This window comes from Phoxinus phoxinus, assembly GCF_949152265.1.
Source record: "Phoxinus phoxinus genome assembly, chromosome: 1".
Lineage (NCBI taxonomy): Eukaryota > Metazoa > Chordata > Actinopteri > Cypriniformes > Leuciscidae > Phoxinus > Phoxinus phoxinus.
The window spans coordinates 7,631,679-7,659,252 of NC_136876.1; the positions used below are offsets into that span (position 1 = coordinate 7,631,679).

At 42.5% G+C, this 27,574-nt stretch overlaps 2 protein-coding genes and 1 long non-coding RNA gene across 3 annotated transcripts in view; 1 reads left to right on the top strand and 2 right to left on the bottom strand.

The window, feature by feature from the left end:
- Nucleotides 1-27,574, top strand: part of LOC307000690 (uncharacterized protein) — a 441,581-nt gene that overhangs the window by 137,054 nt on the left and 276,953 nt on the right. The window lies entirely within an intron of this gene.
- LOC307000677 (uncharacterized protein) overlaps nt 1-27,574 on the bottom strand; it is a 64,506-nt gene that overhangs the window by 32,289 nt on the left and 4,643 nt on the right. The gene's annotated exons all lie outside the window — the stretch shown is intronic.
- Nucleotides 11,997-12,462, bottom strand: LOC307001146. Its single transcript, XR_013798177.1, has 2 exons — nt 12,330-12,462; nt 11,997-12,059 (listed from the first exon to the last, which is right to left on the bottom strand). It is a non-coding gene; the product is annotated as an uncharacterized lncRNA (long non-coding RNA).

The following is a 27,574-nucleotide window of genomic DNA, read 5'->3' on the forward strand; positions in this document are numbered from 1 at the left end:
ATAAATTGGCCCTAGAATGAAATGGTCTGTTTTTACCTTATTTGGAAGGGTCATGAATAGTAATGAGGAGTTCTGCTCTGATTGGCTCTTTCACTGCGGGCTCATTACAAGAGCTCAGAGAGTCACAGCAAACAGGTCCGACGTGCAAATGGAGAGACTCGGGCCATTTCTCAATATGCGTTCTTGTCTGTACTTGTGTTCTTGTGATACGTCATCAGTCGCTGCCCAAGTACTGTCCCAATTCAAAAGTTCACATCTAGCGAAGTCCAGTTCAAATCCCCGGATGTGTTCTTGATCCGCCCTTTTACCGAGGATGCATGTAGAGGTGACTTGTGCAGACTTGAGACTGACAGGTATCCCAGAATGCATCTCGTCCCACCAGCAAGCGTCAATGGCAGAGGAGAAAACCGGCGTAATATCAAAATACTACTGTTATCGTGTCACGAAATGTAATTCTAAGAGTGTTTCAGTCGAGAATGTAGTTGTTTAAAGCTCAAATCTGTGGTTTATTTATAAAGATAGCGCCTATTTGAAAAATGTATCTGACGTTTTCGGAGTTGTGAGATCCAGGCGATCACCGGGCGCTCAGCGCTCAATAACCCCGACTGGAACAGCTTTTCCTCGGCTAGTGCTTCTGATGTTTGCCGCTGGCTCTGGTGTCTCTAGTCTAGTGGTTAAACATGAGATATTATTTGTCTTGTGTATATCTAACGGGCGATCTTTGGTCTCATTAATCTATAATTTGTTCCATGGCAAATCGTTTTGGCTGAGGGCAAAGTGAAGTTTCATAATTGTATATATTTAGGCTATTTAACTTGAGCTATAGGCTATTTTAAGCTGACTTATGTTTGACTGAATTGTTTGCTTTATTTATTTTTATTTACTTATACTTTTATACTGGATATCAGATCATTAAAACTGACATTTAACGAAAAGAGTCAATTGTGTAATTTTATTTTAGGCTGACAGTTATATATTTAAAAAAATATATAATATTTTTTATATTTATTTTATTATACATTCACTGTACATGTATAATAAAATAAAATAACACAACCCCGTCTCTGTTTTTTAAATGTCAGTTTTAATGTTCAATAATGTTTCATATTTTTAAAATGAAAACAAAAAGAAGCAGGGTTGCGTTTTATATTTCGTGTTGTTATAAATATATGCAGTGAAGATAATCAATGTACACGTTGCCTGAACCACATTTGTGTGGCCATTTAATGTTTAAGATTTTTTTTTTTTAAATGAAAGAGGCAGAGTGTTGTTTTATACCATATTTCGTTTTTGTTGCCTAAATAAAAATATGCATAAAAAGATAACCGGAGTAGCCAGAGCGTGCTGAGTGACGCGATCAAGAACACCGCTGTCACATTTGCAGAATAACCGGACTTGCATCCTCTCGTCCTCGGGAGTTCGTTCTCCTAAGTCGAACTTGGCAAGTCTGAACTACCAAGGACGCAAGTCCGAAGTTTGCGTACTTGGTATTGAGAAACGGCCTCGGTGTACAACCGTATATGTTTGAGCCGGTTTCAGACGACGATGCAGAGTTTGAGGAACAAGCGGTTGTTTGTAGAATGCAAATGGACGTTTCGGAGTGGTAAGTGTGTGTGTATGTGCGTTCGTTCGTGCGTGTGTGTGTGTGTCTGTGTGCGTGTGTGTGTGTGTGTGTGTGCTTCACCTGCGCAGCGCAGTTCTGTGTAGCACCGTATCTCTGAAAGGGCTTGGCTTATGCAAATTTTGGGGGCGTACGTACATATTAATGATCCCATCGGTTACGTCACAGTTGGTGTTATGTGGAGATTCGCCCGTTTTTCAGGGGTGTTTTTCAAAAACGAGATTTAAACAAGAAGGAGAAAACAATGGTGTTTGAAACTCACTGTATGTCATGTCCATGTACTAAACTATTGTTATTTAACTATGGCAAGTTAAATTCAATTTCACATTCTAGGGCACCTTTAAGAGATGTCCAGGAGTTTTGTTTGAGGCACTTAGTGGAGACTTGTTGCACGCCGTTCTGTTGTTGTGGGGACATTTCCACGCACCGAAACGTGACGCTGAACGAAACAAACTGTAATTGGTTGTTTGACATGTCGGTCAAACGGCCTTATGGGCGGGCCTTGATCAAAGAAAGCTGCTATGAATTTCAGACCTTCAGCCGTCAGTCTGAAGGTCTGGCTATGCAAGACTATGATTATCCTGACCTGAGCTAATTTACTGAATCCACCAACTCACATCTCCTTTTGTTCTTTTCATCCATGAGGACATTAAAGTCACATGTTGTGGTTTCTGGTGTTTCATCGCTGACTGTGCCGCAACTGCGATACCACAGAGGAGCAGGACCGAGCCTGTGTCAATGCGCGCGTCCAGACAGCGATGAAACGCCAGAAACAACAACAGGTGACTTTACTGTTAAAAATCAAACGAATTTGAAATTGGAGGGGGGGGGGGGGGGGGGACACAAACGGCATTTTGACATGTCCCCCCTGTCCCCATAGGAAATGACGCCTGTGAGTACAGCGTAGCTGAATGCCACTGCATAGTATAATAGAGGAATAATTGGTAATGGGTCATTGAATTACGGCCAGACGAAACAAACTTCTATAAAAGCAACGCTATTCAACGCAACACCAATACCCATCAAACTCCCTCAGGCAGAAAGATATTACAGATGCAATAGCATTTCACCTGGCAAAAGATATGGGAAGATACATCTCAGCCTCCGCGGGAAAGTCTATGCCAGGGCACTGGAGAGGAGAATTCGGCCGATAGTAGAACCTCGGATTCAGGAGGGACAGTGCAGTTTTCGTCCCGGTCGTGGAACACTGGACCAGCTCTATACCCTCTCTAGGGTGCTGGAGGGTTCATGGGAGTTTGCCCAACCAATCCACATGTGTTTTGTGGAGTTGGAAAAGGCATTCGACTGTGTCCCTAGAGGCGTCCTGTGGAGGGTGCTCTGGGAGTATGTGGTCCGAGGCCCTTTGCTAAGGACTTTCCGGTCCCTGCACGACCGGAGCAGGAGCTTGGTTCTCATTGCCGGCAGTGAGTCAGACTTATTCTCTGTGCATGTTGGACTCCGACAGGGCTGCCCTTTGTCACCGGTGCTGTTCATAATTTTTATGGACAGAATTTCTAGGAGTAGGGGCTGGATCATTTCCAGTGGCCGGAGGGTGTCAGGTTTGGGGACCACACGATTTTGTCTCTGCTTTTTGCAGATAATGTTGTCGTGTTGGCCCCATCAGACCAGGACCTTCAACATGCACTGGGACGGTTTTCAGCCGAGTGTGAAGCGGCTAGGATAGAAATAACCACCTCCAAATCCGAGGCCATGATTCTCAGTCGGAAAAGGGTGGCTTGCCCATTTCAGGTTGGTGGAGAGTTCCTGCCTCAAGTGGAGGAGTTCAAGTATCTTGGGGTCTTGTTCACGAGTGAGGGAAGGATGGAACAGGAGATTGACAGACGGATCGGTGCAGCTGCTGCAGAAATGCGGTCCATGTACCGGTCTGTTGTGGTGAAGAAGGAGCTGAGCCGCAAGGCGAAGCTCTCGATTTACCGGTCAATCTACGTTTCCTACTCTCACCTATGGTACTGAGCTGTGGGTCATGACCTCTGCAGGCGGCCAAAATTAGCTTTCTCCGCAGGGTGGCTGGGCGCTCCCTTAGAGATAGGGTGAGAAGCTCGGTCACTCGGGAGGAGCTCAGAGTAGAGATGCTGCTCCTCCACATCGAGAGGCTGAGGTGGCTCGGGCATCTGTTCCGGAGGAGGTGTTCCGGGCGCGTCCCACCAGGAGGAGACCCCAAGGAAGACCTAGGACATGCTGGAGGGATTATGTCTCCCGGCTGGCCTGGGAATGCCTCGCGTGTCGTGGAGCAATTGAAACGGAACTGCGAGATGTACAGTATTTTATTTCAGAGCAAAGAAACCAGACATGAGCATAACGATTAATTTCATTACTCATGATTTTGAGTTTAAAAGTCGGAACCTACAGACTGGGTTTTTTCCTGAGGACCACACTGGCAAAACATTGGCACATGGATTAAAGGATGCTCTCATAAACTGGAAATTGGAGGAGGAAAATATTGTTTGTATAACTACAGACAATGGAGCCAACATTGTAAAGGCCACATCCATAAATGACTGGACACGACTGCAGTGTTTTGGTCAAAACATGGGACTGCATTATATCCTACAACATCTGGACAGACCAGGGACTTATGTGAGGATCCTGTTTGTGGACATCAGCTCGGCCTTCAACACCATCATACCAAACATCCTCCTGTTCAAACTAACCCAGCTCCCTGCGCCCGCCTCCATCTGTCAGTGGATCACCAGCTTCCTGACAGAGAGGCAACAGTTAGTGAGGCTGGGAAAACTCTCATCCAGCTCCTGCATAATCAGCACTGGCGCCCCCAGGGGTGCGTTCTCTCCCCACTGCTCTTCTCCCTGTACACCAACGACTGCACCGCAAAAGATCCCTCTGTCAAACTCTTGAAGTTTGCAGGCGACACTACACTTATCGGCCTCATCCAGGACGGTGACGAGTCTGCTTACAGACTGGCTGTCTGGTGCAGTTATAACAACCTTGAGCTTAACACACTCAAAACAGTGGAGATGTTCGTGGACTTTAGGAGAAACCCCCTTGCACTCCCCCCTCTCACCATCACGAACAGCACTGTGGAAGCAGTGGAGTCATTCAGGTTCCTGGGCACTACCATCTCTCAGGACCTAAGTGGGACAATCACATTGACTCCATTGTTAAAAAGCCCCAGCAGAGACTGTACTTCCTTCGCCAGCTGAAGTTCAACCTGCCACAGGAGATGCTGATACAATTCTGCTCTGCAGTCACTGAATCCTCTGCACTTCTATAACTGTCTGGTTCAGCTCAGCTATCAGATCTCAGAAGACTACAGCGGATCGTCTGCTGAACGAATCACTGGTACACCTTCCCCACTCTCCAAGATCTGTCCTCATCCAGAGTGAGTAAAAGAGCTGGCAGAATCACCCTCACACCCGGGCCTCTTCCTCTTTGAACTGTTGTCGTCTAGTCGGCGCTACACAGCACTGAGCAGAAGAACAGCCAGGCACAGTTTCTTCTTTTTTCTTTTGTGTACCTGTAACTTTGAAGTAATCATGAAGACTTGATTAGCTTGTTCAGGTGTGTATGATTATGATTAGCTTGTTCAGGTGTGTATGATTAGGGTTGGAGCTAAACTCTGCAGGAAAGTGGAAGTCGCGGTTCAGAGGTGAGGACCCCTGCTATAGGCGCATACTCACATGTGCTTAGAGCTTGTGTGAATTGCACATAGAAAAGGAAGTTAAAGAACGACCTCGATCCATCATAAAATGGCACATGGGTCGCTGCATTAGGTAGGCTATAGCGTTTGCAGTTAGACTAAACTCAGTTATAGACTTTATTCACGAGTTCACACAGCCAGTAGCCATATCGCCCTGTAGCCCAAGACTGGTTGCCCACTGAAGCTAAGCTGGGCTGAGTCTGGTTAGTACCTGGATGGGAGACTCCTCAGAAAACCAGGTTGCTGCTGGAAGAGGTGTTAGTGAGGCCAGTAGGGGGCGCTCACCCTGTGGTCTGTGTGGGTCCTAATGCCCCAGTGTAGTGACGGGGACACTATACTGTCAAAGAGCACAGTCCTGAGACGTTGAACCGAGGTCCTGACTCTCTGTGGTCATTAAAAATCCCATGTGTAACCCCGGCATCCTGGCCAAATTTTCCCCTTGGCCTCTGTCCATCATGGCCTCCTAATAATCCCCATATACTGATTGGCTTCATCTCTGTCTCCTCTCCACCAGTAAGCTGGTGTGTGGCGGGCGTTCTGGCGCAATATGGCTGCCGTCGCATCATCCAGGTGGAGCTGCACATTGGTGGTGGTTGAGGAGATTCCCCCTTCCATATAAAGCGCTTTGAGTACCCAGAAATGCGCTATAAATGTAACAAATTATTATTATTATTAATATTAATTGCGAGTGCAAAAGTGATGCTGATTTAATGCAGTTAACATTGACACATTAACATTGAACATTGTTTGGATGGTATCTGGGACCCTCATCACACACTCCTGAAGCAGCAAATCAATGTCTTCAGGATTACTAGACAGACACAGGCAGGAGAGTGTATCAGGCTTAAACTAAACTCTGCAGAGCTGTGGCCCTCCAGGACCCAGTTTACCCATCCCTGGCTAAAACCTTTGCTTGCGAGATGAAAAGTTTTGATTGCGCGTGATCGTGATATGCGATAGTTCGGCCACAACCACTACACACTCCTGCCAGTCAGACTGATAACAGCTCCAAACCCTAAAAGCTCCACATTTCACAACTCCACGAAAATGTTGTCTGGACGAAATATGTTTTATGCATGAGAGAAACAAGCATAACAGATTGTGCAAATCCAGAAGATCACATTAGCTTTTATTTTGGCCTTATGGACAATTAGAGACATTCTGCTTAGAGGATTGTGTCGGCTGTCTGTACTCCTGCAAAGGCAAAGGACCTTAACTCGCTAGACTGTGAAACTGAGAAAAATGACTTTAAAGTTTCTGTTTTTTTCAGACAAAAGTATTATAGGTAGGACTCCCAAAATTTGACAACTAGTTGCTATAATGAAGAAATGTTTGTATGCAAAAAAATAGACCTCACAATTGACCTTTGACCCTTGTTTGGCAGTTACTGTACTCTGCCTTTGTATCATGTGCCAAAAATAAGGAGTCGTGCAAAGGCAAAAGGCAGTAACTGACATATAATCAATATTTGCTTGCTGTCCCCCATACTTTATAAGAACACCTAACCAAGGTCAAGTCATCATGGTATGTGTTTTAAATGATATAGAAGACCTTTGGTTGTTCCTATTTAGTGCTATAATGATCAGGATAGTGCGGCAACACTAACACAGTTAAACAGTATGACAGATAAGTTACTTTGCAGTACAGTATGTACAGTATGAATAAATACAATAAATATTTTCACAATAAAGATAATTTAATTATAATTGAATACAAAGGTATATTTATTTAAATGCAAGATATAGAGTAATAATTAATTAAACATAAGACCAAGACATTAGAGATTAGAGACTGCTCATTCCTCATCCTCCATGTTCACAGGCAATCTCTAGTTTTCATATTTTGGTGGATGTTTTTAAAATAAATTACAGAGGAGCAGTAATTTATCAATTTGCAACAAGAAAATGTCATATTCATTAGGCGTGTTTAGGCCTTTATTTTGAAATAGCAATAAACATGAAAAATCATGAAAGATTGGTAGAAAGCTCAGTTTGTTTTCATACCAAGAGTTAAGAAAATAACACCAATTCAATTTTATAAAAAGAAAAAGTCAGATTTTTTTTGTATATATATAAACAAAAATATTATGGATCCATTTATGCGTTTATTAGAGGTTGAATTCAAATCAAATACTGCCAAACCACCCATACTACTTCTGAATAGGATGTCTACTTCATAAATTGTATGAAAATTATGGAAATACTTGGTTCAGATCAAGCATATATGAAAATGGAGGCGCCCTTATATGGTCAGTAAGGAAGCTTGGCTGTCCATCTAGTGAAAAAGTTTGTTACTGCGCCCAAATAAAATCTTACTGAAAGCTATTTTTTTTTAAAGATATCAACCTAAAATATGGAACACAACTTGTCCATAGGTCTATTACAAAGCATTCTTGAATTACACACATTTAAGTTTGCATAGTGATTTTCATGTCTATGTGAAAAAGGGAGGGGGGGGGGGGGTGGTGACAGTTAAAGGGTTAAGGGCCACAACTGCTCAAGATGCACAGTCAACGAATTTGACTTTGATTACTGCTTTTTAATTCTGAGATAATATAGACAGAGTCAACCGAAAAAAAGTTGGAATTACTTTTACCATTTAGCTTAGCCTACTTTGTACGTACGTTAGCGATAACTAGCTTATGGATTTGTGTAAGATCTGACATGAACACCTGCAAGAAGGAAATATGGCTCAAACACATATGGATTGTTGTGGATACAGCAGATGAACTGCATTGCTATGGATTATGGATCTTCCATGGATTATATCGGATTACATGGAAAGGTAGGATGCCTGTGTATTTAATAATTGATTTTCGGTCTCTGATGTGAGGCGAGTAGCGTCAACGTTAGCGCTAATTTACGTGACACAGATTAAATTTAGCTAGCTCCGGGCTGTCACTGACATTGACAGATCTGATCTGAACTATCGCCCTGAATGAAAATAACAACATTCATGACAAGCTTGCATACCATATGCTTGTTCACCTTGCTTTGTTTCTGATTGCATACTTGGAGCAGTTTGTTTGGCCAGCAAAGTGGTGGTGTGTTGCTCTCGCACGCTAGCTGAATTAAGCAGATGCAATCGAAAATGTATCATGTTTATAATCATTTTTTTGTCTTGATGTCTGCGTTTCAAGGCCATCTCCACCAACATGTTTCCACGAGAGTAATGGGCCATTGCGCTATCATAGAGTAATAATATAAACAAGCACTCGGCAGTCTACACTTTATTTCAAAGATGTGTCGTGTGTATGTTACGTGGTTTGGTGACAATTAAAGAGCGGCAAACTTTGACAGTATGACAAAGCCAGAGTACAGTAACATCACAGCGGCACCGTAACATCTCTCTTGATGCCAGGCTAAACAAAGTCAGAACACCGTAACTCAACGTCAGCGCTGGAACAAAGGCAAAGAGCCGTAACAACTGTTCTGCTGTGGTTTCTCGTATGGGTTTGGAAGTTACGGTTGTCATAGCCCTTTATTTTCTCGTTAAAACAATCAAATTGACTCACGATATTTATTCACATGATAAAGGAGGTCTCAAATACCACAAAAATGACACTAACTCATTTTTGACCAAACATGATGTTACAGCGTTTTGCCCTTGTAGGGCAGTGTATATGTGCACTGCATTAAAGCTCATTTGTTTTTAGTTTTTTTCACAGGAAGGAAAAGGATGCAAAAAGTAAAACTGCACGTGTTGTACACCATATACATAATGAACACATTTGACAGACCAGACGAGGCCAGTGCAGAAGACACCTATACTAGAACTGAACATATACGGTAGCTTTAGAAAACATTATACACAATTATACAGTTTATTTTATTAAAACACTTTTGGATGTCATACTGTAGAAACATTATTATAATCAATTATATGAAATGAATAACACACATGACAGTCTAGAAGAGATCAGCTGATCAGAGAACTATGATGATTATATCCTTATCCTCATCATCAAGAAGATGACATCATCTGATCACATGATCTCTCACTGTTCTTGCCATAACACACAGTTCCAGCAGCCGGAGAAAAACTAACATTAAAACATCAAGAGTCAAACTGCCCAACTAAAGCAAACACTGATTACCATAATGGTGACACCAAACCAAACTATTAATGTCAATAAATCATCAACATCTAAACCTCTGTTAATCTCAATAAGGACTTTTCCACACATATGACAGAAATATATGGGGTTAAAATTGTTGCATTATTCCAAATAAATAGATTAATATTCACAAATAGTTTACAAGTTTCACAAAAATGTATAAAATTCACAAAATGAGATTTGCAAATAAAAATATATTTACAAATGTTTTATTATTTTACAAACACAACTCTGCCTGGCATTTATTTGTGAACCGCTTTCTGTGCATTTGTAAATCGCTGCACGCATCTGTGGATTTTGAAACACTTCTAGCGTCGACGTCAGGACAAATCCACAAATAAGTGGACTCCACCCACCGTTTCCTCAAGCCAATCAGATAACGGCCACATTGAGCTGGCCAATCGTAGCACGTTCTCACTACAACCAATCACGTTTGGCTTTACACTCTGGGCGGGAACTGATTATTGCACTCTTGAAAGGAGCATTAATAATCTTTGGGCACTTGGTTTAAATTGAGCTGAACTGTTTGTGTGGATAAAACTAGCGTGTTTGAAATGTTAACAGTTTTCCCCACGTGACGTCAGTTTTCTTATCTTCAGATATGAACTGTCTGCATAATCGTACTTATATTGACTGGTGCTGGCTCCTTGAAGATTCATATGATACTGTCTACACTGGACATTTGCACATTCGCTTTGCCCAGTGTAGACAGAACATAAGATTTTGCCTTTTAAAGCACAATGGCGGTGACAAATATCTATAGGACATAAATAAATGTCATGTAGAATACCACATATGACCCAGATGACCACCCGCGGTGTAACAGGACGAGCCTCAGCATCAGCGTGCACTGTTGGGTTCTGCAAATAAATATCTTGCAATGCTGAAAAATACATCTATGCATTTAGCCTACTTTAGATTACTTTTACCATAAACAACTATTAAGTCTGATTCATATGAAATATAATTTGTGTGATCAAGAGTTTTAACCGATCAATAAATGCATCGCTTGTCTGCCGGCCATACTTCACTTTTAAATGCATGATATCTCTTGCAATGCAACAACCTGTCACACGTTTAAAAATAACTCTCCTATATCTTCTCTACAAATATCTTCTCTACAAACAACTGGAATCGTAATACAGGTATAACATATTTCAAATTCTCTATATAAAGCTCTATAGATTGTTAGATCTGATCATATGCAACATATATTCTCCTTGACTGAAGAAGTGGGAACTGCTGCTGGCTGTTGTGTGACAGTAATTTCACCTGTTACACAAACTCATGTATTTATCACGAGCTTGAACCCAGTTATTCATTAGTCCGCTACTTATTGATGCTTTTCTGATATATCTTGAATAACGTGACGCTTCCATAACGCGTTGTTCCCATAACCGAGATGTAAAGCGGGGTTTCTCTGTCTTTTTCCAAGGCTCATAAAAATTGTGGCTTGGCTTGATACACAGTCTAATCGTCTAATTCTAACAAAATCACAATTTTAAAAAATGTTTTGCTGTAGCAATTTTATAGGCCTTACGCGTAGGCTACACTTCTTATTTGAGACGACTGATGAAGGAGCAAAGTTATTTCAGAGCAAGATCGCCAGTAAGAGCATCATGTTAACAACGCAAGGTTGTGGGTTGGATCCCAGGGGATTGCACATACCTATGTATAAATGTATAGGATAATGCAATGTAAGTCGCTTTGGATAAAAGCGTCTGCCAAATGCATAAATGTAAATGTGATTGGTTGTAGTGAGAACGTGCTACGATTGGCCAGCTCAATGTGGCCGTTATCTGATTGGCTTGAGGAAACGGTGGGTGGAGTCCACTTATTTGTGGATTTGTCCTGACGTCGACGCTAGAAGTGTTTCAAAATCCACAGATGCGTGCAGCGATTTACAAATGCACAGAAAGCGGTTCACAAATAAATGCCAGGCAGAGTTGTGTTTGTAAAATAAAACATTTGTAAATATTTTATTTGCAAATCTTATTTTATTTATTTGTGAATTTTATAATTGTTTGTGAAACTCTTTACATTCATTTGTGAATATTAATCTATTTATTTGAATACAATTCTAACCCCATAGAAATAAACTCAATCTGGTTAGTAATAAGTGAAGCTGGTAATGATGTTTGTGGAGTTGTTTAATGAAGTTGGAGTCTGACATCAAATGTTTAGATATCAACCCACTTTTAATTTTCAACCAAAATTTGACGTCTAAACGATGAAGTTCATGTCCAATAACATTTCTATCTGGGCTGAGCTCATATTGTGGTCATAATATCAGCACACAGTGAGTGTGAGTTACACTTTTAGCTCACTGTGACTCACATTCTGATCATATGGAGAGATCACTGTGAGATCAACGTGTTGACTGGGATTTAAATGAAAATTAATCTGGCCTTTTATTTGTAAAAAAAAAATATATAATAATAATCTAAACTTGGTGTCACTATTTCTTCAGGGTGATCAGAGTTTTTTCTTTGTTTTCTGAGAAGAAGAAAATAAAACAATAAACAATCATCTGTACGATTTTTGCTATTTAAAATATTGTTGCAGATTTTCTCAAAACTCACCAGTATTTTATTGTAATATTGCAGGCATCTCTATTTCCTCTGGGGGTCTCGAGTCCTTCCTCCCTGCAAAATAAAAGCATTGACTGACCTCTCGTATATCTCAAAATAAAAGCATTGACTGTCCTCTCATATAATTCAAAATAAAAGCATTGACTGTCCTCTCGTATAACTCAAAATAAAAGCATTGACTGTCCTCTCGTATAACTCAAAATAAAAGCATTGACTGTCCTCTCGTATAACTCAAAATAAAAGCATGTCCTCTCGTGTGTTTTATCATGACTGCAGATGTTCAGATGAGTGTGAATGATCAGATTGTGTGATGCTCAAACTCACCAGCTCTTCTTGCACAGATGATCTGAAGAAGAATCACAGTAGGAGCAACAAACACTGCGATCTCAACAATAGTCACGATCACTGCAGGAAACATGAGAGGAAGAAGAGAAACTGGACATGACTGAAGTCAAGGGTCTTCAACTATCAACAGTTATTGATGAAGCATTTACAGACTGACTGATAGTTTAATGTTATAAAGCTGTCAGTATAAATGAACGTGTCGTACCTCTGTATAATAATCCAGCATTCACACTGACTTCAGTTTCTCCTGGATCTGTGGATCACGTCTGTTAGTTCAGTTCAACACATAATGCCACATATACACAACATCATCAACACATAATGCCACATATACACAACATCATCAACACATAATACTCGAGCTTCACATCACAGAAATGAGGAATATGTGCACGAGTCTGTCATCATTATCTTCTTACTTCCGTCTCAAGCTGTCAGGAGGAGAACGACTATCGCCATTGACCAAAAATAAATTGATACTTGTGATGATGATTTTATATAAAGTTCAGTAAGTTTCAGTCAGAGATTATTACAGTGATGGTCCTCTGAGATACTGTTGTCACTTCATAGTTCAGCAAGTGTTTATTATCTTAAAGCTTCCACTTTAAATACAGCAACGACACTAACAATATCAGATACTCAATATAAGAGTAATATTAATACTGATACTAATACAAGTTTTGCAGATTGTTTATATGTGCTGAAAGCATCAGCACACTAACAGACTGTACCTCGTGTGTTCACCATAGACAGTATATAAGATGGACACAGCGACCCCATAGACTTCAACGGAGAAAAGTGAAGCCCATTTGAAGCACTCACTTCCTGATCGCCAGGCGAACTGCGCAGGCTCAAACTGAGCTTGAACACGTGAGCAACGTGTCTGACAGCTGTCAGTCTTCTAGTAGCTGTGCGGAGAGAAATCTGAATCATTCCCTTCCGAATCTCGCAGAGACGGAGAGCGTGAGCATTAGCTGTCCATGAGCTAGCAGTAGGATCAACTTTATCACTCTCTGTGGGCTTCTCCCTTCACTTTATCGGACTTAATGCCTCCACGTTCCCCCGATTGCCGTGAGCTTCTCCGCCGGTCTATACGGTAATTTCTCTACAGTGCGACAGAGAGTCGCGTGAGTTATGACGCAATCGTTAGCCTATTTTTTACAAAAACGGCTTCTACGGGGCCATAACGTAAGGTACAAGGTAATGGAGCCTTTTATACATTGTCGAGTTTCTTTAGAAATAAATAATGGATAAATGGAGTCTTTGGACGCCTCAGATGTAAAGTTATTCGCTGTCAAAGTGACGCAAAAATGAATGGGAGTCGATGGAATGCTAACGGCGCCCGCGGAGGCTTCAGTTTCCGGCGGATGGATTACCCCCTTGGTGTTCACTGGTAGCGGTGTGACGAGATCTCGTGTGTTCACTACTAGCGGTGTGACGAGATCTCGTGTGTTCACTAGTAGCGGTGTGACGAGATCTCGTGTGTGACGAGATCTCGCGAGACTAGAATGTGACGAGATCTCTCGTCGAGTGAAAACTCTCGTGATATCGCCATGACGGAGCGTGAGGGTGGAATTAGCATATAATATGTCACCGCTACATTCACATTACATTACGGTGCCCACCGCGTCACTGCCTCTGAGGTCGTTTAGCTGTTTTTCTAAGAATAAAAACCATTGTAAACTATTGTAAACGTCTGCTCTGCTCCTCCAGCACGAGTCGGCAGACTGCAGTAGCAATCCCAGTTCACTGATCGCGTGACGATGGCGGAGGATTCGCTGCGCAACAGAGCTATCAAGCCTATCTGTGGACTGTGTAGTCTCTCTTTGCACTTTGAATATTGAGAGAGTAGTGTAACGTCTGAAGAACGAAAGACAAGGGAGGTTGAACTCCAGTCCGTGAATGAATAATTCGCTTGGTTGGGTCCTTACCATAGACTGTAAAAAAAATAGGTCCTTACATGCGCTTCGTGAGGCACACACGCACACTAGCACACACACGCAAGGTCTCTCGCTCCCTTTCTCTGCCATGCGCGCTCTTGCTTGCTCGATCTAGATTTCGGTAGATTTTTGAACTAATTTGCGGGAAATTCTGAAATTATCGTACATTATGGGATTTTTTTCATTATTGATCGTACATCGTACAGAGGTCAAAATTATCGTACAAATACGATAATTATCGTACGTCTGGCAACACTGACGATTATAGAGAGTCTGTGGACTACAGAACTTTGTTTATGGTTGCACTTGCACTTATTTTTTGAACGTAATGTAAGACTTAACCCCTTAAGCAGCACCACCTTTTTTAATACATGAAAATGCACATTCTGGACTTAAATGGTTGTAATTCAAGAATACGTTGGAATCTATAGATGTAAGATTGGTCTTTTTAAAGAAGACATTTTGGCAGATTTTAGTAGAAGTTAAATAAATCAAGAAAGTTAAACAGAGAAAAAGTTATAGAAGTTTGAGTTTATGAAAATTTACAATGTTAAACATTTAATTATTCATATTTTATATAAAATATATATTTTCAAAACCTGGAGGACTCTAAAAATGCAAAAAAATCAAAGCCAAAAATCTGAACAAGTTGTGTTTAAAATGTTAGGTTGATATCTCAAAAAATAAGCTTTCAGTGAGATTTAGTTTGGGCGCAGTACCACACTTCTCCACTAGTTGACATTACTGCCCATATAAGGGCGCCTCCATTTCCATATGTTGTTTGATTGATCTGAACCATTATTTTTACAATTTTCATACAATTTATGTAGTAGACATTCTATTCAGAAGTAGTATTGGAAGTTTGGCAGATTTTGAAATGAATTCAACCTCTAAGAAACACAAGAAGATCACGTATGTGCATTATAGCTCGCTGCCACATCACAAATGGTGAATATATTATTTATTTATTTATATTTAAAACATTTTCAGACCTTTTTTAAAAAAAGAATTGAATGGATGCTATCTTTTGAACTCTTGGCATGAAAACAAACGGAGGTGTCACAGTGTCTGGTTTGTGTATTCCTGGTGTCCACTAAATGTCCTCTTCCCCACGGTGTCATCCACATTATACTACATTTCCCATAATCCTTTGTCTGTTACCCATCAATGTTCATTTCTCACAGCTGTTCCCTGTCTTCATTGTTCCCAGCTGTTCCTTGTTAGTGTCTGTGTATAAGTACCCTGTCTGTCTCAGTTCATGTCACGGAGTCCTTGTATATTGTCCCCACACTTCTGTTCCTGCCTGTTACTGTTCGTGTTTTTGGATTGCCTTATTGGACTTTTGACCCTTTGCCTGGACTGTTGTGAGTACGGATTACCCTATTAATAAACTGCTATTGGATCTTACCTTTTCCCTTGTGTGTGTCGTGACAGAAGGACTCCGTCATGCAGAGATCCAGCGGTATGGGGTTTCCTAAGTCTCCAGCCACTGAGAGGGGGAATTCTCAACCTAAGGAGATTCCTCCTCGTATGAACATATTTGAGTGTTTTGCTTATTGGGCCCGATTGACTGAGGAAGCTGATAGGAGGAAAGTTTCCACACCCCTTTCAGAAGCTCCCAGAGAGTCATTCGAGGGAACCCGGCTGGCAAAATTCTCTGGGACCCGCGGAGGTCATAGGAGAGGAGGTACTAGAGGGGAGTCCAGGTATCACTCTCCACCTCGATCCTCCATGGAACCTGAGGTGGTGAGGTCCAGCCCAGACTTCCATCCGCCGCCGATCCCATCCAGTCCAGAGCCTGCCTGTCGCCATCAGAGGCGGCAGAGGAGGAGGAGGAGAGGGAGAGCTTCCTGCACTCCTGACGTTCCCGAACAACCCACTGTTGTCCCGGTACAGTCCGCTGTCATCCCGGTGGTCGTTCCAGTACAGCCCGCTGTCATCCTGGAGGTCGTCCCCGAGCAGCCCGCTGTCTTCCCGGAGGCGGTGCCCGTGCAGGCCGCTGTCGTTCCAGTGGTTGTTCCAGTGCAGCCCGCTGTCATCCCAGAGAGCGTTCCGGAGATACCCACCATCAGTCCGGCCACGGTAAGGAGGGCTGTCTTCCTTTTTTATGCTGTGGCAGTACTGCATGCTTGGAGGAGGCACAGCACGTCTGCCAATCCAGAGCCTGTTCACGTCACGTCTGCCGAGCCTGTGTCTTCGGACAAGATGGCCGCCGAGCCTGAGCTTCACGTCACGCCTGCCGAGCCTGAGCTTCACGTCACGCCTGCCGAGCCTGAGCTTCACGTCACGCCTGCCGAGCCTGAGCTTCACGTCACGCCTGCCGAGCCTGAGCTTCACGTCACGCCTGCCGAGCCTGAGCTTCACGTCACGCCTGCCGAGCCTGAGCTTCACGTCACGCCTGCCGAGCCTGAGCTTCACGTCACGCCTGCCGAGCCTGAGCTTCACGTCACGCCTGCCGAGCCTGAGCTTCACGTCACGCCTGCCGAGCCTGAGCTTCACGTCACGCCTGCCAAACCTGAGCTTCACGTCACGCCTGCCGAGCCTGAGCTTCACGTCACGCCTGCCGAGCCTGAGCTTCACGTCACGCCTGCCGAGCCTGAGCTTCACGTCACGCCTGCCGAGCCTGAGCTTCACGTCACGCCTGCCGTTCCTGAGCCGGTGGTGTCTGTTGCAGTTCCTGAGCCGGTGGTGTCTGTTGCAGTTCCTGAGCCGGTGGTGTCTGTTGCAGTTCCTGAGCCGGTGGTGTCTGTTGCAGTTCCTGAGCCGGTGGTGTCTGTTGCAGTTCCTGAGCCGGTGGTGTCTGTTGCAGTTCCTGAGCCGGTGGTGTCTGTTGCAGTTCCTGAGCCGGTGGTGTCTGTTGCAGTTCCTGAGCCGGTGGTGTCTGTTGCAGTTCCTGAGCCGGTGGTGTCTGTTGCAGTTCCTGAGCCGGTGGTGTCTGTTGCAGTTCCTGAGCCGGTGGTGTCTGTTGCAGTTCCTGAGCCGGTGGTGTCTGTTGCAGTTCCTGAGCCGGTGGTGTCTGTTGCAGTTCCCGTTCCTGAGCCGGTGGTGTCTGTTGCAGTTCCCGTTCCTGAGCCGGTGGCGTCTGTTGCTGTTGCAGTTCCTGAGCCGGTGGCGTCTGTTGCTGTTGCAGTTCCTGAGCCGGTGGCGTCTGTTGCTGTTGCAGTTCCTGAGCCGGTGGCGTCTGTTGCTGTTGCAGTTCCTGAGCCGGTGGCGTCTGTTGCTGTTGCAGTTCCTGAGCCGGTGGCGTCTGTTGCTGTTGCAGTTCCTGAGCCGGTGGTGTCTGTTGCTGTTGCAGTTCCTGAGCCAGGGTCTGTTCCTGTTCCGCCTTGGTCTTCACCGCCATGGCCCCCCGAGTGGTCGTCTTCACCCTGGTCGTCTTCGCCATGGCCGCCCGAGTGGTCGTCTTCCCCCTGGTCGTCTCCGCCGTGGCCGCCCGAGGGTTCTTCTCCGCCGTGGCCGCCCGAGGGTTCTTCTCCGCCGTGGCCATCCGAGGGGTCGTCTTCGTCCTGGTCGTCGCCCGAGGGGTCTTCACCGCCGTGGCCGCCCGAGGGGTTGTTTCCGCCCTGGCCACCCGATGGACTGTCTGCTTCACCCTGGCCGCCAGATGGACTGTCTGCTTCACCCTGGCCGCCAGATGGACTGTCGTCTCCGCCCTGGCCGCCCGATGGACTGTCTGCGCCGCCCCGGCCGCCGGTTAAGTTGTCATCCCCTGTTCCTGTTCCCCTTCATGGTCCTGGCCCTCCATCCCTCCCCCTGATCCTCCACCATTCCACCTCCCGCCTGGACTCTTGTTTTGTTTGTTTCTTGTGGTCTTGGAGCGTCTGGTAGCCGCTCCGTAGAGGGGGGGTTATGTCACAGTGTCTGGTTTGTGTATTCCTGGTGTCCACTAAATGTCCTCTTCCCCACGGTGTCATCCACATTATACTACATTTCCCATAATCCTTTGTCTGTTACCCATCAATGTTCATTTCTCACAGCTGTTCCCTGTCTTCATTGTTCCCAGCTGTTCCTTGTTAGTGTCTGTGTATAAGTACCCTGTCTGTCTCAGTTCATGTCACGGAGTCCTTGTATATTGTCCCCACACTTCTGTTCCTGCCTGTTACTGTTCGTGTTTTTGGATTGCCTTATTGGACTTTTGACCCTTTGCCTGGACTGTTGTGAGTACGGATTACCCTATTAATAAACTGCTATTGGATCTTACCTTTTCCCTTGTGTGTGTCGTGACAGGAGGTTTCTACCATTCTTTCATGATTTTTCATGTTCATCACTATTTCAAAATAAAGGTCTGAACACGCCTTAAGAGTATGAAAATAATCTTGCTTCAAATTGATAAATTACGGCTTCTCTGTAATTTATTCTGAAAATCAGTCACCAAATATGTAAACTAGAGATTGTAAGCTTTCAAATGATATATAGTTTGTCAAGATTAGTTTAGGTTTAATATTACTGTTTTAAATATGTAATGGCCGTTGCCAATATAAGGGGTTAATAAGAAAAAGCTGTTATTTATTTGTGCTATTTATACTGTTTTTATTTCTATGTTCAACTTGTGTAAATGAGTTCAGTTTGGAGGTCACACACAGCCTCAATCAGAAGTTCTGGAAGCTCATAAATGTACAGGAAGGTCTGAAGAGACTCATGTTTAATCATACAGGACAAAAGCCAGTCGGTAGAGTTTGTGATGAAAACTTTTACAGGCTTTCAATCCAAGATTATTAGTTAAAACATTTCAGAATGAACCTGCAAACTTTTTTTTCCATTCATGAATTTTTGTCATTGAGTGTTTCCATAAAATATTGTGCAAAAATCTGGTCTCGACTCGTTCTCGTGTCTCGCCCCGTCCCGTGAGATAAGTGTCTCGTCACACCCCTGTTGTGTAGGACTGTGTGGATGAGAATGACGTATCTTTGACATTTAATAACGATCAAAATGTGTGATCAGCTGTTCAAACAACTCCAGAGAGGATTCAGAAACTGATTCTAGAAAACTCCACGAGTCGATCAAATGAGGATGATGTTCACACACACCTGGATCCGGAGAGTTTGCTGTGGTGTCTGGAGTCAGTGTTGTTGCTGCAGTTGATGTTACAACTATTAAAATAGAAATAAAAATAGATCATATTTTAATGCATGAACATAATTTCCTTTGAGGTTTCAATACTGAATTCATGGAATTAGTGAGACTGATCATGTGATCATGAACCTTGTGTAGGAGCTGATATCTTCTTAGACTTTTTGACTGGAGTCAGTGTTGTTGCTGTAAAAACAAAATGGAAATAGTAATACGTATATCATATGTTAATGCATGAACATGTGAATCAGTGTTGAAGCGACTGGAGCTGCAGAAGATGAATGTTCAGACGCATCACCTGTAGGACATTAACATCATATTTTCATATTGATCATAACATGACATGCAGTTTGTGTTCAATCATCACAGCTTACAGTGGCAGTAGTTGAGAAGAGAGATGTTCCTGTATCATTTATTCCTGGTTTATATGAGAGTGAAACACAGTGAGCTGCTTCCCATAAACCTTCAGCTTTCCTGAATCAATGACATTATTAAGCCTTATAATTCCTATAACTGACTTTCTCCATGGGTCATACTCGGCTTTAATAGATTTATGCAATATTTCATGTATGACCCATGAAGGCATCAGGAAGAGTAGAGCCAGTGTGTGAAAGTTTTCACTAATCTGTCTGAAAAGAGTGTTTTCTCACCTGAATACTTGACAGTGTATCTGACTGAGAGCTTGAGTTGCTTTCTGTGAGTAAGCCGACATCTCCACTCTCTGTTGTCATCTTCATTCAGGAGTGTTGTAGTCAGAGTGATGATACAGCGATATTGATCTGATGATGATGATGATATCTGATATCTGGAGTCTGTCTTCAGATCAACACCAGCCGGATTCACCCACAACAGCTCAAGATCCTCATAACGAACCAAATAATCACAGGAGACTCCAGCATACAACTGACAGGAGAGAGTCACAGTGCGGCCTGGACTGATCTCAGTCTGTGAGGATGAAGATGATGATGAAGATGATGATGATGATGATGATGGAGACACTGAAACTGAACACAAATCACACACTCTTCAATCATCATCTGAGTTTAATAAAGAATCTGCTCTTTTTAAACTGACCACATAATCATAAACTTACCATGAAGAACATGCAGAAAAACACGAGCATCAGATCCTTGTTTTTGGTGTTTTATCCATTGTTGGCAGCTGTATAATCCAGAATCTTCTTCTGTGACGTTCTTGATGTTCAGAGAGCAGTCAGACTCCAGACTCAGTCTCTCATGTCTCTCTGTGTCTTTCCTCTTTATCCCTCCATAAATCAGTTCAACTATCCCTGAATGACTGAAGCTGTTACAGATCCATGTAGTTGATTTGCAGTTATGAAGAGCATTATTACAGGACAGACGCACATTTCCACCAGAACTGATGAACTCATGATCATCCACTCCACTGGTTCCTGAAACACAGTATATCTCAGTGATCATTATGATATTAATACATGAAAAAACATAAAACATACCAGCATAAAAAGCAGAAGATTCAAATCATACAGTCTTTTCCCGGTGTTTGATAGTTAATGCATTAATAAACATTTATGGATAAACCAAATCAAACGCCTCTTTGAGAAGGAATAAGAAATACTCTGACTCTGAAACAAATGTAGATAATTTAATATCATCATATCTTGAACTGTTGATTTGAGCTTTGTCATAAACATTACTGGACGGCATGTGCAGGTAGTGATGTACAGAACTGAACTGTATTGTTTTGATAGTTTATGCTTCGATTAGCTTGCGCGCCATATTTGATTGTAAACGTGCCTCATGTGTCTTTACAGGTGTTTGAGCTTATTTGAGCTCATATTTCATATGTTACAAAAACGGCATTTTTCCACCTTAGAAACATTGCTAAGCTACGTAATATGCTGTCAGTTTCTGATGCAGAAAAGTTAGTTCATGCATTCATGACCTCGAGACTAGATTACTGTAATGCTCCATTAGCTGGTTGTCCTGCATCCTCAATAAACAAGCTACAGTTAGTCCAAAATGCAGCCGCTAGAGTTCTTACCAGATCAAGAAAATATGATCATATAACACCGATCTTATCATCTCTACACTGGTTACCTATAAAGTTCCGTATTAATTATAAGGTATTGTTACTGACTTATAAAGCCCTAAACGACTTAGCTCCAGTTTATTTAACGGATCTTCTATCGCCCTATAATCCATCGCGCTCTTTAAGATCGCTAAATTCGAGGCTTTTGGTTATACCTAGGATATCTAAGTCCACCAAAGGAGGGAGAGCATTCTCACATTTAGCTCCAAAACTCTGGAATAGCCTTCCTGATACTGTTCGTTGCTCAGAGTCGCTCTCCCAGTTCAAAACTAGATTAAAGACGCATCTCTTTAACCAGGCATTCATATAAATGTTTTAATCTTACAGTTAAATCCGGCCTCTAGTTCATAACCGCCAGAGGAGAACTGGCCCCCGACTGAGCCTGGGTTCTCCCAAGGTTTTTTTTTTTCTCTCCATTAGGTCACCTGATGGAGTTTTAGGTCACCATTGGGTCACCTGATGGAGTTTTTCGTTTCCTTGCCACTGTTGCCTTTGGCTTGCTCAGTTGGGGATAATCAATTTAATTAATCAATCAATATTACTATTGATTAGCATTACCAAACATGGACGTTTTATTATTATTTTAATTTATTACTGTGAAGCTGCTTTGATACAATCTGTATTGTGAAAAGCGCTATACAAATATTCTTGACTTGACTTCCTTATGAGTCCATATATGAGTTTAATGATGTAAATAAATAGTAAAATAACTACAAATAACCTTTATCTTTTATTTGTTTGATTGTTTCAGAAAAACAGAAAAAGACATTTTAAGATCTTTAAAGCAGGTTTGATTTGGTTTATCCATGAATGTAATAAATGCATTAATATCAAACATGTCTAACATGTAGTTTTGCTGCCGTTATTCATGCTTGAATCCATAATGACTCCAGTCGTAGTTCAGGATAACTCTTCTGTGTTCATGATTAGTTCATGCTTTCAGTTTTCATAGTTCATGTTGAGTTAAGCTGAAAAAACTGCATATGGTTTGTCATTATGTTAAATAACTTTTATACTTGACCTGACTCAATAAATTCACTTTTCTGCCTTGTCATTGGTCTAATGTAATTGAGTTTAGTTGTCTTGAAGTAAAACCAAGTTTTTTGGGTGTAATTTAAACTAATTGCTTTAAATCAAATTACAATTTTACGTCCACGTTCAAACCACGTGAAGACTGACGTCATCGAGTTTGGGTCGATCATTTTCTGTTCGGCCGCCATCTTGTTTTGCTGTTTGAAGACCGCGTTGTGGATACGAAATTTCCACAGTATTGGTGAAGTTTTATCTCTGTTGATATAGACTTGTATGATATTAAAGTAGAATTCAATGCATCAATGCATGTGTTTAGTTGAATATTTGTGTTATTTTAAAGGCTGGTCAGAGTCATCGGATAGTTCAAGTGTAGCTATAGGCCTGAGTAAACTATGCATAGCATTAATTAACTTTAGTAATAGATCATTTGTGGACTTTTAATTACATGATTTATTTGGGTTTTTCCTGCATTGAGAATTACGAGGCGGCCGCCTCCGTCTGTCCACAAAACTCAGACAGGCCGTCACGACTCGCATGCTCAGATTAGGCCTGTCGCGATAATTAAATAATCATATATATATATATATATATATCTGTGGCACACAATCCTTCAGATGTTGAGTTTGTTACTACCGTACATTTATAATCACGTAAGGATCAGTTAACTGATCAACCCTCTGATGGTCTTCGTCTGGAGTGACACTCGTGGTCTTTGGTCTCCTGGACCCCAGACAATAGCATTTCATTTTGTAACAGAATATATATATATATATATTTTACAAATATAATTTCACTCTGTTTATTAATGTTTTTACTCAACATTTGTGCAGTTTTTGGAGGATTTATGATATCTTTTACATTTCTAATAAATAAATAAAAAAAAATTTTAATTGGCTTTTTACAAAAAAAAAACAGCATTTTATGTACAATTCACTTTATAAAAGACCCAGATTTCTAACTTTCATTCATGGGGATAACATGGATAATTTTACACGGTTTAATGTAAGATTTTTGCCCATTTTTTGGAGAATGCAGTAAAAAAAAAAATCACTTTAACCACTAGATGGCTATAGAGCTCCAATATATGCTAGTTGCTATTTGACTAACTTTATCTTTTCACAAGTTGGATTCAGATCTAAATATCATAAAATCACAATTATAACAAAAAGAACCGTTTAACCGTAAAATAATAAATATATGGTAAATACTTGATTAATCAAATACGTTGTTGATGATTTAACACACTGTAGGTTCTGATTACGCCATAAAAGTTTAAACATGCATGTGTAACCGGTATAGAAAGTGTACTGTTAAATATATGTATTGTTAATTAGAATTCTCACAAAATTGTTCATTTACATACACCTGATGACTGCCTAAGTGAAGTGAGTGCCTTTCCCCTTTAATTGATGTGACGTCATGAGTCAATATAATTTCCTGTTCTGTCCCCTCCTCTTCCTCTTGGCATTGGTAATGCACTGGAGAGGTGAGTTATTTTGGGCTCTGGTTAATCTTAATTCATCTTTATATTTTAATTGTTGCTTTTATGTCTGTATTTTCACTCTAATTTATTTATATAATATTATTTGATCTATCTCTGTGGTTATTTTGGCTGATTTTGTTTTGTTTGTACATCAGATAAAAGATCCAGCAAAACTGCCGCCTGTTGTCCCGTGTCTGTCTCGACAAAGCTACACACACAACGCAGACAATTGCATAACTGGTGTCGCGAGCCACCGGTTACACATGCACTCAATGACCTATTACATAATGCGTTACACAAATTACATTATGAAATCTGTATGACATCTTTGCACCTTTAAAAATACGTTTTGATAAAGGTTAAAATTACACCAATTTATTTAATGAATGTATTATTTATAAATAATTAAACTTACAAAAATGTTGGCTCTTTGGTGCAAAAGCATATTCATGCATTTGAATGTTCTTTATGAAAGTTGGTGATTGCTGTGTTTGTCTTTCTTTAAGATACAGATGTTGAATGACAACAGTTTTGAGACATTGTAGTCCGGTCAGAAGATAACGGTCAGTAATTGGTCTCTGTTTGGTAAGATCAGTTGAATTATGGATTAGCTCTCTGCGTAAGAAAAGTTTTTGTTTGTTTTGCTTGTGTGTCTTTCAGATTGGCCAGAAAGATGAAGCACAGAGAGAACTTGGACAGGCCACCATGGCCATTGTTGTGCTCCGTGAAAGTGATGGTGTAAGCCAGGGGTGGGGAACGTTGATCCTGGAGGGCCGCTGTCCTGCAGAGTTCAGCTCCAACCCTGAAAAAACTCCCCTGATTGTAGCCTTACGGCGGGCATACACTGTGCGATGTCTGTGCGATTTCAGCAAGGTACCGACTCACACTGAACGATTAGATCGCATGCGATGTAAAGCCAAAGCTCAGCATTTATGTGCTCACACTATACGGTCCGAACGCCGAGCTGCGACTCGACTGCTCACACTATACGGTCCGAACGCCGAGCTGCGACTCGACTGCTCACACTATACGGTCCGAACGCCGAGCTGCGACTCGACTGCTCACACTATACGGTCCGAACGGCGAGCTGCGACTCGACTGCTCACACTATACGGTCCGAACACCGAGCTGCGAATCGACTGCTCACACTATACGGTCCGAACGCTGAGCTGCGACTCGACGGCTCACACTATACGGTCCGAACACCGAGCTTCGACTCGACTGCTTACACTATACGGTCCGAACGCCGAGCTGCGACTCGACTGCTCACACTATACGGTCCAAACGCCCGAGCTGCGACTCGACTGCTCACACTATACGGTCCGAACGCTGAGCTGCGACTCGACGGCTCACACTATACGGTCCGAACACCGAGCTGCGACTCGACTGCTCACACTATACGGTCCGAACACCGAGCTGCGACTCGACTGCTCACACTATACGGTCCAAACACCGAGCTGCGACTCGACTGCTCACACTATACGGTCCGAACACCGATCTGCGACTCGACTGCTCACACTATACGGTCCGAACACCGAGCTGCAACTCGACTGCTCACACTATACGGTCCGAACACCGAGCTGCGACTCGACTGCTCACACTATACGGTCCGAACGCTGAGCTGCGACTCGACGGCTCACACTATACGGTCCGAACACCGAGCTGCGACTCGACTGCTCACACTATACGGTCCGAACACCGAGCTGCGACTCGACTGCTCACACTATACGGTCCGAACACCGAGCTGCGACTCGACTGCTCACACTATACGGTCTGAACACCGAGCTGCGACTCGACTGCTCACACTATACGGTCCAAACGCCGAGCTGCGACTCGACTGCTTACACTATACGGTCCGAACGCCGAGCTGCGACTCGACTGCTCACACTATACGGTCCAAACGCCCGAGCTGCGACTCGACTGCTCACACTATACGGTCCGAACGCTGAGCTGCGGCTCGACTGCTCACACTATACGGTCCGAACACCGAGCTGCAACTCGACTGCTCACACTATACGGTCCGAACACCGAGCTGCGACTCGACTGCTCACACTATACGGTCCGAACGCTGAGCTGCGACTCGACTGCTCACACTATACGGTCCGAACACTATACGGTCCGAACACCGAGCTGCGACTCGACTGCTCACACTATACGGTCCGAACACCGAGCTGCGACTCGACTGCTCACACTATACGGTCCAAACGCCGAGCTGCGACTCGACTGCTCACACTATACGGTCCGAACACCGAGCTGCGACTCGACTGCTCACACTATACGGTCCGAACACCGAGCTGCGACTCGACTGCTCACACTATACGTGTGAAATATGACCAGCGCGATAAACACCCGTGCCTGGATGCGCCTAGACGATATCATGTATCCAGAGGGAGATATTGTCAAAACAAGCATCAATATCAAGATGATTTAGCATTTCCAATTCATGTATTAAATTATTATTATTGGAATTAAAATAGCCCCACATCATCACACACCCTTCACCATACCTAGAGATTGGCATGGGGTACCCTCCATAAGATCATCTCTCAATGCAAATCAAACCAGCTATTAGGCGAACTGAAATAAAACCATGCCAATCTCCAGGTTTGGTGAAGAGTGTGTGGTGATGTGCGGCTATTTTAATTCCAAAGGCCAAGGGAACTTTATCAGGATGCATAGTATCAGGATCCATGAAATAACTGGCCTTTAAAAATATAAATCTGCCGCCTCTATGGGAATTTAACATAGGAGTGTCCTGACTTATGCACCCTGTATTTTAAGGAAGAACATTTATTAATTTACGATACATTATTCATTCACAAAGAAAATTGGTGTCCTTAAAGGTTGGAGTTTTCCTCATTTTTTAAATTACGGCATTAAGATAAATTTCCAAAAGATGATTTTTTATTCCTCTTTTATAGGCAACTTTAGCATGGGTGTCTAAACTTATGCATAGCACTGTATGTATTAAATTATTATTAGTATTATTGTATTATTATTATATTATTAGGGAATTATATTATTAGGGAATTATATTATTAGGGAAGGCCTAGGCTACTTTTATTAATAAATTGGTAGGCTATCATAATACATTTTGTCATAAATTATTTGTCAGAATTTGGCTCAAAATCGCACAGTGTATGCCCGCCTTTAGTGATCCTGAAGACATTGGCTTGTTCAGGTGTGTTTGATCAGTGTTGGAACTGAACTCTGCAGGACAGCGGCCCTCCAGGATCAGCGTTCCCCACCCCTGGCTTACATCATCACTTTCACGGAGCACAACAATGGCCATGGTGGTCCACACAGAAGAAAATTAATAGTTGAATAAAATAATTATGTTTATTTATTATTGCGCACAAAAAGTATTCTCGTCGCATGATAAACTTAAGGTTGAGCCACTGTAGTCGCTTGGACTAGTTTAACGATGACTTTACTAACTTTTCTGGGCCGGCAGATGCAATTACCTAACAGCCTATGGAGGAGTGATCCAGCTCTCAGATTTCATCAAAAATATCTTCATTTGTGTTCTGAAGATGAACGAAAGTCTTACGGGGTTGAACAACATGAGGGAGAGTAATTACTGACAGCGTTTTCATTTCTGGGTGAACTAACCCTTTAAATGTTCCTGC